The sequence below is a fragment of the Pinus tabuliformis genome, chromosome 8, assembly GCF_031772625.1.
Source record: "Pinus tabuliformis cultivar Carrire ecotype Pingquan chromosome 8, CPIR1, whole genome shotgun sequence".
NCBI classification, from domain to species: domain Eukaryota; kingdom Viridiplantae; phylum Streptophyta; class Pinopsida; order Pinales; family Pinaceae; genus Pinus; species Pinus tabuliformis.
The window spans coordinates 1366360959-1366373034 of NC_142294.1; the positions used below are offsets into that span (position 1 = coordinate 1366360959).

At 36.9% G+C, this 12076-nt stretch overlaps 1 non-coding gene across 1 annotated transcript; it reads right to left on the reverse strand.

Annotated features, from left to right (window-relative positions):
* Positions 1 to 11628: 11628 nt before the first annotated feature.
* TRNAA-AGC (transfer RNA alanine (anticodon AGC)) lies at positions 11629 to 11701 on the reverse strand. Its single transcript has one exon. It is a non-coding gene; the product is annotated as a tRNA-Ala (tRNA).
* Positions 11702 to 12076: the final 375 nt, after the last annotated feature.

A 12076-nucleotide genomic window follows, 5' to 3' on the forward strand; every position in this document is an offset into this window, starting at 1 on the left:
CTAACCAGAATTCCACAGATATGTTAACAAAAGTTGTAACCATGGAGAAACTGAGAATCTGCTCAGTTTCAATTGGTCTTCAAGTATGATGAAGAAGATGAGAAACAACCACGTCCAAAGTGGAGCCATCGTCCAACAAATGAAGCAACAGTGGAGTTTCTATAATCAGTCTCCAAGTGGGAGATTGTTGGGTGTGGAGCCTGATTATCTTATTTATTTAGAGGTATCGCCACATTGGACCCCAGTTCGTAATGTGGCGGCAACGCTACCTGTAAAATATATATGTTGTAGGGGGGGTACGAGGGGGCAACTGCGACCTTTGGGAGCCCCCCCCCTGGGCGGGGGGATAGGGGGCAACACCCCTGAAGCTAAAAATAGATGTAAAATTGCCTTGTAAAATTTTGTAATTTCATAGTCAATCTAGGTTGTTCATTAAGCGGAGATCTGATGGTAGAAGATATGTTTAATTTAGGGTTTTTTTTCCCTAGAAGGAAACCCCTCGCTATATATGAGGGAATTGTATTGCGTCTATGTAGATCTGTATTCTGAGTGAGGAAGAGAGAGGATATTGAGAGCAAAGAGCGAATCACAACAAATATGTTGTAGGTTGTATATCTTCAGTTTGTTGGATAATATAAAAGGAAGGACTGGTTGTTTCTCCGTGGATGTAGCCCAAACTGGGTGAACAAAGTTTATCTACGTCTCTCTTGTTTTGTGCATTTTCTTCATTCATATTTCTGCAATATTTTATGTGTTCCATTGCCCTGTAATATATAATTTTCTAACAGACCGAATACTGAAGATTCCTCCTGACGTGCACTTCCTGTCGAATGGAATCCCTACCCAATCTGCATCTGTGAAACCTTGAAGCTTCACTCCCTCTGTCTATTTGTACCAAATACCAAACTGAGTGGTTCCTTTCAGGTATCTCAACACGTGTTTAGTTTCCTTCCAATAAATTTTGGTTGGCTTAACCATGGCTGGACAAAGCTGGTTAACTGCAAAACACATGTTCGGTTGTGTGTTCACCAAACACATAAGTGAAACCACAAGTTTTCTATAAATAGTAGCCTCCATTACTTCATCTGAAGTAGCATCTTCCTTCCTCCAATTACCTGCTAGAGGAGTCTCCATGGGTTTGTTGCTCTCAATGTGGAACTTCTTCAGTGTCTTGTTGGCATAATTTCCCTGAGAGATAAACAATTCCCCATCTCCTTGCCATACTTCCAGACCAAGAAAGTAATGCATGAACCCCAAGTCCTTCATATCGAATTCTCTTGCAAGATCCTCTTTACAATACTTTATCAACTTCTCATCATATGTTAGAATCAAATCATCAACATATAATACTATAATAAAAAATTGACCTTCTGCAAACCTTTGTTGAAGCCCAACTCGTTGAAATAACTATCAATCTTGGTGTACCAAGCACGGGGTGCTTGTTTTAGTCCATACAATGCTCGCTTGAGTCTGCACACATGTGACTCTTTGTTGAAGGTCTCAAATCCTTTCGGATGCTCAATATACACCTCTTCCTCAATCATACCTTTGAGGAATGTCATCTTCACATCCATATGATATAACTTCCATGCCATCTATATTGATAGTGCTAGAATAGATATGATTGAAGAGTACCTTGCGACTAGAGAAAAGGTCTCATTATAATCAATTCCCTCCACTTGATAGAACCCTCTGGCCACAAATATGGCCTTGTGTTTCTCCACACTCCCATTTGTTCTTTTCTTTACCTTGAAAATCCATCTAGAACTCATCACTAACTTGTTTGTTGGTCTTGGGACCACTACCCAAAAACAACTTCTGATAATGGAGTCATACTCCCCAACCATGGCATCATCCCATACTGGTTGTTGCACTACTTCCTTGAATGAGGATGGCTCAACCTATACACTCTCGCTCATCAGAGCCATGTAGCTAATGTATCAATTTGGTGACCTCCTCTACTTGTGGTGTGATGTGGGTGCTCCCACATTCTCTCTAGCATCATGCATCAATCTATCAACCTCTCTGGTGCGCTTCCTTTCATCTCTGGAAGTCTCTACATGAGAGGGTGCTTCCACTCTCTGCTCCTCTACATGTGGTTGCTCCACATGGTTCATCTACATGTAATTGAAGATCCCTCTCAAGGAACATCTCATGACCTTCTCTTCATCGAACTTCACATCTCTATGAACCACTATCATCCTATTGGATGGAAGGTACATGTGATAGTTGTGAGGTGTATCAATGTACCCCACAAATATTCCCAACTCAGTTGTTGGCTCTAGCTTTTTCCATGCATCCTTGGTAACATGACAGTAGACTGATGAACCAAAGATCCTGAAGTGTGCAACATCAGGTTTCTTACCTGAAAAAGATTTTTCTGGTGTACTCATCTCGATAATTCGATGAGGGCTTATGTTATGAAAATAAACAATTGTGTTGCATGCTTCAGCCCACAAGTGCAATGGTAGGCCCTGATCATGTAACATCACCTGTCCATCTCCCACAATAATTGTGTTCTTCCTTTCAGCCAATCCATTATGTTGTGAGTTATGAGGTTCTATTAACTCTCATCGAATGCCTTCCAGCTACACAGAAGTTATTGAATTCATTCGACACATATTATCCATTGTTATCACTTCTGAAAGCTTTAACTTTCCCGCCAGTATATTTCTCGACAAGTGCTTTAAATTCATAAAATTTAGCGAACACCCAATATTTCTTCCGCAAGAAGAAAATCCAACACTTATGAGAAAAATCATCAACAAATATTACACAATACCTATGCTTGGCCATGGATATTGTCAAGAATGGTCCACACACCTTAGAGTGAAATCTATCAAGGATTTCTTGCACTCGATTGTATTTATCATGAAAGGAAGATTTGGTTTACTTCCCCAATGTATACCCTTTGCATGTGTCTCCCTGCTCTAGTGTACCCTTGGGAAGTCCTGTAGAAATTCATTGCATGCTATTCAAAGCTATGTGGTGCAAGTGACCCAATCTTTTATGCCACAACTCACCTATGTCTTAGCTCTGCACCTTCTCTGCTTTTGTGTTAAAGAAACACAGTATTCTACATCCAATTTGTAAAGGTTCTTCAACCGAACCCTGATCTGCTTCACTTGTCTTGAGGCTATGTGATGAAGGAAAGCCTTTCCCTTGCTAAATATCACATCATAGCCACAGTCCTCCAACATGGCAACTGAACCCAAATTCTTCTTCAAACCTGGAACATACATGATGTATTTTAATGTGAGAGGAGTACCAGACTCCCTTTGAAAGGTAACAAGATCCATTTCGGTCAAGCTATACCTCCCATCATCTCTCGTATTGATGTGCATCTAGAGGTCCTTCTCCTTGAGGTCACTGAATAACTCTTTATTGTTGGTTATATGGAATGAGGCTCCACTATCTAGGTACCACACACTACCCATTATAGATGTCACCATGTAAGTGATGAGGGTGAAATCCAGTTTGAATTGTGAAGCAAGAGCTTCACCTACCGCTCCTCCTGAAGGCTTCTTATCGGCCTTCTTGTGCGAACACTTTGTGGCATAGTGTCCTATCTCGTGACAGTGAAAAAATTTAATATTTGACATGTCTTTCGTCTTTTCGGCCTGACTGGAATCTGATTTGGAATGGGATGAATTCCCCTTCCCTTTCTTCACCTTTCCAACTAAGGCACAATCCTCCTCCTCATCATGCTTGGATGAGGGTCCATTTTTGGTGTTCTGCCAAATCTCTTATTGTACCAAGTTGGACCACAATCTCTCCCACTCTGGTTGCTTGTCCCTCTCATTAACTAAGTCCTGGTAGTTTTACCAGCTCTTCAGTAGGCCTAGAAGTGATATGCTCACTAGATCATCTTCAACAACTATAATACCGACACTTCCAAGCTCATCCCGACATTGGGTGAACTTTGTCAAGTACTTTGGTATTGTGTCACCCTTCTCCATCTTGATTTTTCAGAGCTTGTCCTCCAGTTCCAACTTCTTGTGCTCATTGCTGCTTTGAAACAGGTCTGTCAAGGTCTTCCACATTCCAAATGGATTTTTGTTACCATGGAGGTTCGAGACAATATGATCTTGAACTCCTTCTAGGATAATCCTTCTCGCCTTTGCGACACCCTTTCTCCACTCTGCCAGATCCTGAGAATCAATTAGATTAGGGATATCTTTGTCTATGAATTCCTTAAGTCCATTGTCTTCCAACACTGATTCCATCCTATCCTTCCAAGAAATATAGTCTAAACTACCCTCAAGGGCATATTCGAGTATCAATCCGTAGAATGACATCCTGCTTTCTCTAAAGTATGATACTACAAATTCGATTTCTCCTGCAAAATACAAACTCATATTCTCCTCTTCTATAGTGATTTCATCTTTGATACCATGTATAAATTCCTTGTAGATTCAAACTGAAGATTGTAATATGCTAAAACATTTTACTTGAATCTACTCTACTCATCAGTGCAAACATAAACGATTGATGAAATCACGAAGCATAAAAGAGAAAGAATTCAATCACACATAACACAATGTTTTTTTGGGGAAAGCCACAACTAAAAACCCCTGCTATATGTATATTACATTAATCAGAAAATATGAGAAGATTACAATGTTTTTCTCAATCCCGAGCAACCTCTGCACTATCTCTATCTATCTCACTGCTTCCCAGACAAGCTCAAGCCAATACTTAGCCAATTCTACTGCTACCAAGATCCTATTTCCTTGTGCAATTTCCTTGGGAATTAGCCCATATTTAATTGGGAAATTCCACAAATATGAATTGTGCAATCCTCATAGGCCTTCCTCTAATTGCATGCACCACCTATACAATTCAAATGATTATACAACTGATATTACACTGTCCCTGAACTCCAATCTCAACTGGGTCTTTTTCTAACTTAACATGCATGAGTTAATTATGAGCGAATCTTCATTTTACTGGTTGATCAGTGCTGGTTACACCCCACTACTGGATCTCCCACTAATTCCTCCATAAGTTGGAACTAGTTACACCCTCAACTCAAATTAACTGAGCCAACTAAGTCAAATTAACTTAGTTAACTATTACAAGTTGTCATGAGATGTGGAATTACAATTTAATTCAAGGACAAAATTAAATTAGGATTTTCTTGTTGCATTTTCATGAGAGAATACATTTTGAGGAGCCACTGAGATAAGGAAAGCATGATTTAGAATATGTTGCTACATGTGAAGTAGGAAAGGAAGATGTATAATTAAGGAATCTTCTGTCAGGTTTTGTTTGAAAGTCATACTATGATAAATTGAGAAGCAACATCAAGTTGTCTAAAACAACTCAGAGTTTTGTGTTTACTTATGTACATTTGAAAGTTTGTTACTGATTGGGGTTGTGTTTATATAGGTAAATCTCTCATAGGTTTGATAGCATGATGGTTACGCAAGAGATTTTTTTAACCGATATGTTTCATTGGGAAGGTTTTGCTACTGATTTGAATAATCAGGAATGTTGAGGCTTTGTTTGTAAGACACATTGCCTGGGGGGAAATATGGTCGGCACTTTGTGTTGATGTTTAGATCTTGAAGTAGGGAGGGTGGTGTTGGTCATAGGGCTTTGACATCGAATATGCACCTAGATCCATGGGTTGATGGATATAAAGTAAGCATGATGGTACCTAGAAAGGCTGAAAGCTATAGTCCATATTAGTCCCATCTGAATAGATTTCCCTGGTCAAGAATATAGTCCATGGGACCGTGAGTCTCTAAAATATTGAAGGACCTTAGATAGATTTCCCTGGTCAGTAATCTAGTCCATGGCATTGTGGTGCCTAAACTCTTCATTGTTCATGTGTTTTGAAATCTTCCTTGTACTTGTTATTATGAATAACTCTCTAGTTAAGAGGGAGTGTTGAAATATGTTACTAGGTTCGGTATTCATAATGTATTTGAGTCACAATGAAATGTATTTATCAAAAGAATGAAGAAAACATTATTATTATTATTATTATTATTATTATGAATTATGAAATCATGGGTTTCATGCTTGGGTTATCATGGTTTAGGTCAAAGTCCCCATTGAGGACATCTATGGTTTATTTTAAGACATTAGAGTTATTGTCCATTAAAAGAGACCCTTCTTGGGCTTTTGAGTCATGTAAAAAGAATTAATGTTGAGTCAAATAAGTTATATGTCACCTCCACACCAAGTCGGCCTCAAACTGGGTAATTCGACCTCACCAAAAGCCTATATATTGGAGCAATTCAAATTCATTTGGAGCAATTCAATTTTCTCAAGCAAGTTCAATGTCTAGAAGAAAGAGGTGGAAAAGTGAAAAGTAGGGAAGAAAGACAAAAGTAGTGAGGAGTTGGAGAAAGAGAAATAAAAATGGAAAATCAAATTTTTGGGCTATCTCTCTCTCTCTCAGGTGGATTCCTTTAGGAGATAGAAGTCTCTCTTCTCAGGTTGAAGTTCTTGATGTTGTTAGTATTTCTTGTTGCTAGGTCGAAGCTGTTACTGCAAGTTGATGCTACAAGTTTCTATTGAAGGATTATCATTTGTAAGAAAGAAGAAAGGGCTAACTTGGTATGGAGGAAGTCTTTCTCTAGGTCAAGAGTCTTAGATTATCTTGTGAAACTATTGAAGGAAGAATTTTTGACTGGGTTTTCCCCTAGATAGGGGTTTTTCCCTGACTTTGCACCTATATCTGGTGTCTTTGTGCTATTGTTTTGGTAATTACTTGATGAACTAAAAGATAAAAGAAGAACATATAGATAAAATAATCACAAGTAATTATCTATGTAAGAAAATCTTTTTGCCTTTCTGATTTTCTAACAACTATGTAGGTACAACATTATAATTAATTCAATTGAGTATCTAGCTTAGTTTTGCAAAAATATTCTATCTTTTACATTGTATGTTTTGTCTTTTGACGTTGTGCAAATTTAAATACATTTTTGGGTTTTGAAATCCTATCAAACTATATACACCATATTTATGCTAGGAGGGCCTAAGAGTATCTATTTGTAACTAATACCAAGGCTGGTTGTCTAAAAAATTATCCAAAACCCTTACCTTGAATGGATTAGATTTTTCAATGTGCCATGTTGTTGCATCTAAAATAATATGTCATGTCTCTTTTTATTTCCATTTATTTATAATTATGTGGATGCAAATATAACCATATTCTAACCATGATTTAAGTGGCAAAGCTTAATAGTTGCAATCCACATTTTCACCAGTTTCATTTTTCTAGAGACAAAGGATGTGTATGTGCAACTGCATGCATTCATGTGTGTGATAATAGAGTGGCAAAGGAAGGAGTCACTATGGGATTCATAACTAGCAAGCTGAGTCTAGTGGTAAGTTATAAAGACATTTTAAATTCTTGATAATAAGGTTAAGGTTTATTTAGTCATGTCTATAATAAGCATATAAAGGTATTCCAATGTTTGTCTTATTCATAAAAGTTTTACAAGTGTGCTCTCTTGGTGAACAAGGATGATGCATAGTATGACCTTCTCCTTTATCCATTAGATATTTTAGTTTCCCACATAAATCAACAATAAAGCAAAGCAAGAATTGTTATGTACTAATTACTCTTTTCATAAAAGCCTTTTCTCATTAATGTTTATAGAAATACCATTTGCAATATCATTGATTTGGCTGGCTGCAAAATTTGGTCGCCATTGCCGGGGATCGAACCCGGGTCACCCACATGACAGGTGGGAATACTCACCACTATAATACAATGACAATGTGGTAATTAGTATTTCAGCTGAATTTTCAAATTAAAAGTAATATACTAAAAGATAAAAAAGAGGTACAATCACAAGTACAAATATAAATGAATGGTTAAAGGTGCATCCAAACCACACGACTCCATTTCAATTCTAAATGAATGGTACAACTGTTCATCTGTGTTGGAGTATACATTTGTCAATGCGACTGTCATGATCTGGTATGGCCTGTCATCGTATTAATAATCAGGCATTTGTGTTTAATTAAAATAAGGCGTAGTCTATTGAGGTGGAGGAATTGCCTAGATGGTCAAAAGTGGTTGGAATCTGACTATTTTTTTTTTTTAATCTCATAGTAGCAATATGTGAATCATGTTTTTGATGGTGGAAATGGGTTCAACACCATCAAAAACCTCTGGGGCACCTAAAATCTTGAAGTTTTATAGCTATAACCTAGATTGACAAAAATCCCTACCATATTTTATCACAATCTTGCCAAAATTTCCATAATTTTCAAAGAAATTTTGCAAGCGGGTTAGACTACCGCTTTAAATAAGATGATTCCTTAATTGCAATGAAGTTCTTTAAATATTTTAATACAAATCCAATTGATTTGTGATTTTTATATGTTGAATATAGAGATATTTGCCTTCATTTTCTTTATATATTCTACTATACTATATCACATTTTCAAAGGGAAAAAAAGGGTAGGATGATTTCCATTTTACCATAGAGAGATGGTTTCAAAGGAAAATTAGGGTGGGATGATTTTCCTTTTACCATGGAAAGATGGAAGGTGTATATAATGCTCTTTTATATCACATTTTCAAAGGGAAATAGGATGATATCCCTTTTACCATGGAGAGATGGTTTCAAAGGAAAATTAGGGTGGGATGATTTTCCTTTTACCATGGAAAGATGGATGGTGTATCTAATGCTCTTTTATATCACATTTTCAAAGGGAAAAAAGGGTAGGATGATTTCTCTTTTACCATGGAGAGACGATTTCAAAGGAAAATTAAGGTGGGATGATTTTCCTTTTACCATGGAAAGGTGGATGGTGTATCTAATGCTCATAAAAGATAGTTAATATGTACTTTCCCAATATATACTTCTTTAGTTTTGTTTTGTCCTCCATTGTCTTCTTTTTCGTAAGTTTCATTTTTAGCAAAGGGAAGTCTCATGGTTGATCTATCACATCCTAGACACTCTCACTTAAATGATGATAAACAAAAACATGAGGCCACACTCGAGTTAGTTGCAATTAGAGGTTTAAACCCTTCAACATTCATTTATTAAAAAAACATAAGGATTTGTTCCAATTATGATTACTAACTCATATGGTGAGATAAAAATCTAATTTTGTCTGGGTAATGTGTTCTATGCTCTCATTCCAGATGAGACAATGTGATCAAGGTTGGGCTTGTGTTCCAGTTCTATTTGGGTTTTGGCCATTTACTTCATTATTTTATTCCATTATATCTAAGGTGTTCAATAAAAGGGGATCAAATTTTCTATTGTGAGGTTCTTGATGCAATCTACACTAATATTTCATAGCCACATCATCTAAAGTAGTTTGATTTAGTAAGGTAGAGTTTGTAATTGGTTGAGGTATTCTTAGTTGTTTTAGTTATGTTATATGTGATGCCTTAGTTCGTAAGATACCTTCATTATTTTTTTCACTATAAATTAACAAACTCATTGACCAAGTTTTGCAAGACTATCCACATTTTTTCAATTTAAGGATGAATCGTAGTTGAGTTTATGTTAATCTTAGGGAAAGTTGAAGCAATGTCAAGGATTAAGATGCCTTATCATTTTGAGGAATGGTATACCTTCATTATTTTTTTCACTATAAATTAACAAACTCATTGACCAAGTTTTGCAAGACTATCCACATTTTTTCAATTTAAGGATGAATCGTAGTTGAGTTTATGTTAATCTTAGGGAAAGTTGAAGCAATGTCAAGGATTAAGATGCCTTATCATTTTGAGGAATGGTGCATAGAGGGGCAACATTTAAAATATAAGTTTCTTAAAGAGAAGGAATTTCCTCTTCATTTGATGTTTTCTAGTATCAGTAGCCTACAAATCTTGAATTTCAGCTCTCTTTATTAAGAACATCAGAGGGACCAAGTGTAATAAGGTAGAACCCTAAAGTAAGTCGAGTTAGTTGTGTGGCTTCAAGAATGCGTGAGTACAACATTGGAACTTAGTGTTAAAATCTTGAATTATCTCCTTCGGTTAGAATTTGAGCTTGATCAATTGCAATGGAATAGCCTTGGGGTTTTGATATCCCCAAATGTTTCAAAGAAAGTGTTCTCAAACTCTTGTTATTCATGAATAGAACCTACCAATAAATTGTAAAACCAAATTGATGTTCTATCTATGAAGGTAAAAGGAAATGGTCTACAAACTATGTCTTCAAGATGAATATTAGATAATCAAATAACCTACATAAAAGGTTTAATGTGTTCTTCAACTAAGACCTCCTTAGCTGAATTAAACTTGTGTAGATCACTTTTCCCATTCTTAGGTAGAGAATGGAGTTGGTCAATGATTTGTAATCAATCTTCAACTGGCAAGGTTTGTTGTTGTCAAATCATTATCATTATGTTTGGTTAAGGGTTAAGCTGTAGGTTAACTTGTGTAGATCACTTTTCACATTTTTAGGTAGAGCATGGAGTTGGTCAATGATTTGTAATTAGTCTTCAACTAGCAAGGTTTGTTGTCGTAAAATCATCATCATTATGTTTGGTTGAAGGTTAAGTTATAGGTTAGTTTGGGTATCTTGTATAATAAGATTCAAGTAACTATTCCCTCTTAATAGTAATTCTATCAATTATGGAATCAATTTTTTCTATGGTTAAGTCATCGATTCTAAATGGGGGATTCCTCATAGATTATTATGACTCAACAACAATAAACATATTGGAGTACAATTCCTTCTTATTTGGAAAAACTTTGAGTGATCCTTTGAAAGAGCTATGAGGTACTACTTATATTATTCAAGGCTTATTTGAATGACGATGCATATTTATCAGTTTATATGCCCATTAATGAAAGGGGTTGTATATGCCCACCACTAGATTACGCCTTTGCTTAAATCTAGCGATAGACATATACATCCCCGCGCATTAATGGACATATAGACTTGTAAATATTGATTACCACCTATTTGAACTACTTTCACAATTTCTTTCGCCCCTTGGAGTAAGAAATCTTTTGTTTGGTTACCTCAATTCATCTCTAGCATCATGGGATTCTTTTCTCCGAGTGTGAGGCTCAAATTAGATACAATTCATTGTTTAGTTACCCATATGGCCAACGAGTTTTTAGGTGGAACGGTTACCTGGTGAAAGTGAATGACACAGGCTCTGGATGATGATTGGTCTAGCTCAAGGCTAGATCGCTGGTTTGCTTTGTGCACTGAGACCGGTTCGTAGAATCTTTCCCTCCCTAAACTAGAGTGCGATAATCACTCCGTAATGTCTATTGTTCCCTCCTGCGGTCGGATTTCCAGAGTGAGGCCAATCTAGGATAAACCCTTGCATTTGCAACCATGATTACAATTAGCATGGCCTATGCCAAAACGGAGATGTGGGGTATCGATCGCAGTACCTCTTAAACGAAGAAGATGTGAACCATTCTCTCAGCAAATGCAATATAAGATAAAACCCAGGCATTTGACCTATACCGAAATGGAGTTGCAGGGAATCGATCCCCGTACCTCTCGAAGATGGGATCCGTGCTCTCAGCAAATGCAATATGCAATATAAGATAAAAGTTGATCCGTGCTGTCAGCAGATGTAATATAAGATAAAACCTGGGAACCATGTTCACAGCAAATTGGTCGAGAAACATGGTCTCCCCCTTGCATCTGGCTTTCCGGCCAAACACAATAATGGAGATGCGGGGTATCGATCCCCGTACCTCTCGCATGCTAAGCGAGCGCTCTACCATCTGAGCTACATCCCCATATGGAAACCCTCATAATTATTCATTTTATAGACTATTCAGTTCCGCTGGAAGAATAACGAATACCACCGAACATACAGTATATACATAACCATCAGTTTGACTTGGAAATCTTGGAATAAGGAATAAAAGGTATTATAGCCGTTGTCGGGAATGGAATTCGGTTACATAATCATCAGTTGCTGATAATCTTCTTTCTAGACAGATTAAGTCATTTATCTCTGTTCTTGCAATGGGTTTGAAATATTGTATAGACTTGGTGAGTCCTATTCTTTTATTGGATTTTGTCTATGGTGGTAATTCTGTGTCAATGGGATTTACTGCATAATTGTTTCAATCTGGGTTGAGTTCTTGTAGCATAAACCACAAGTTACA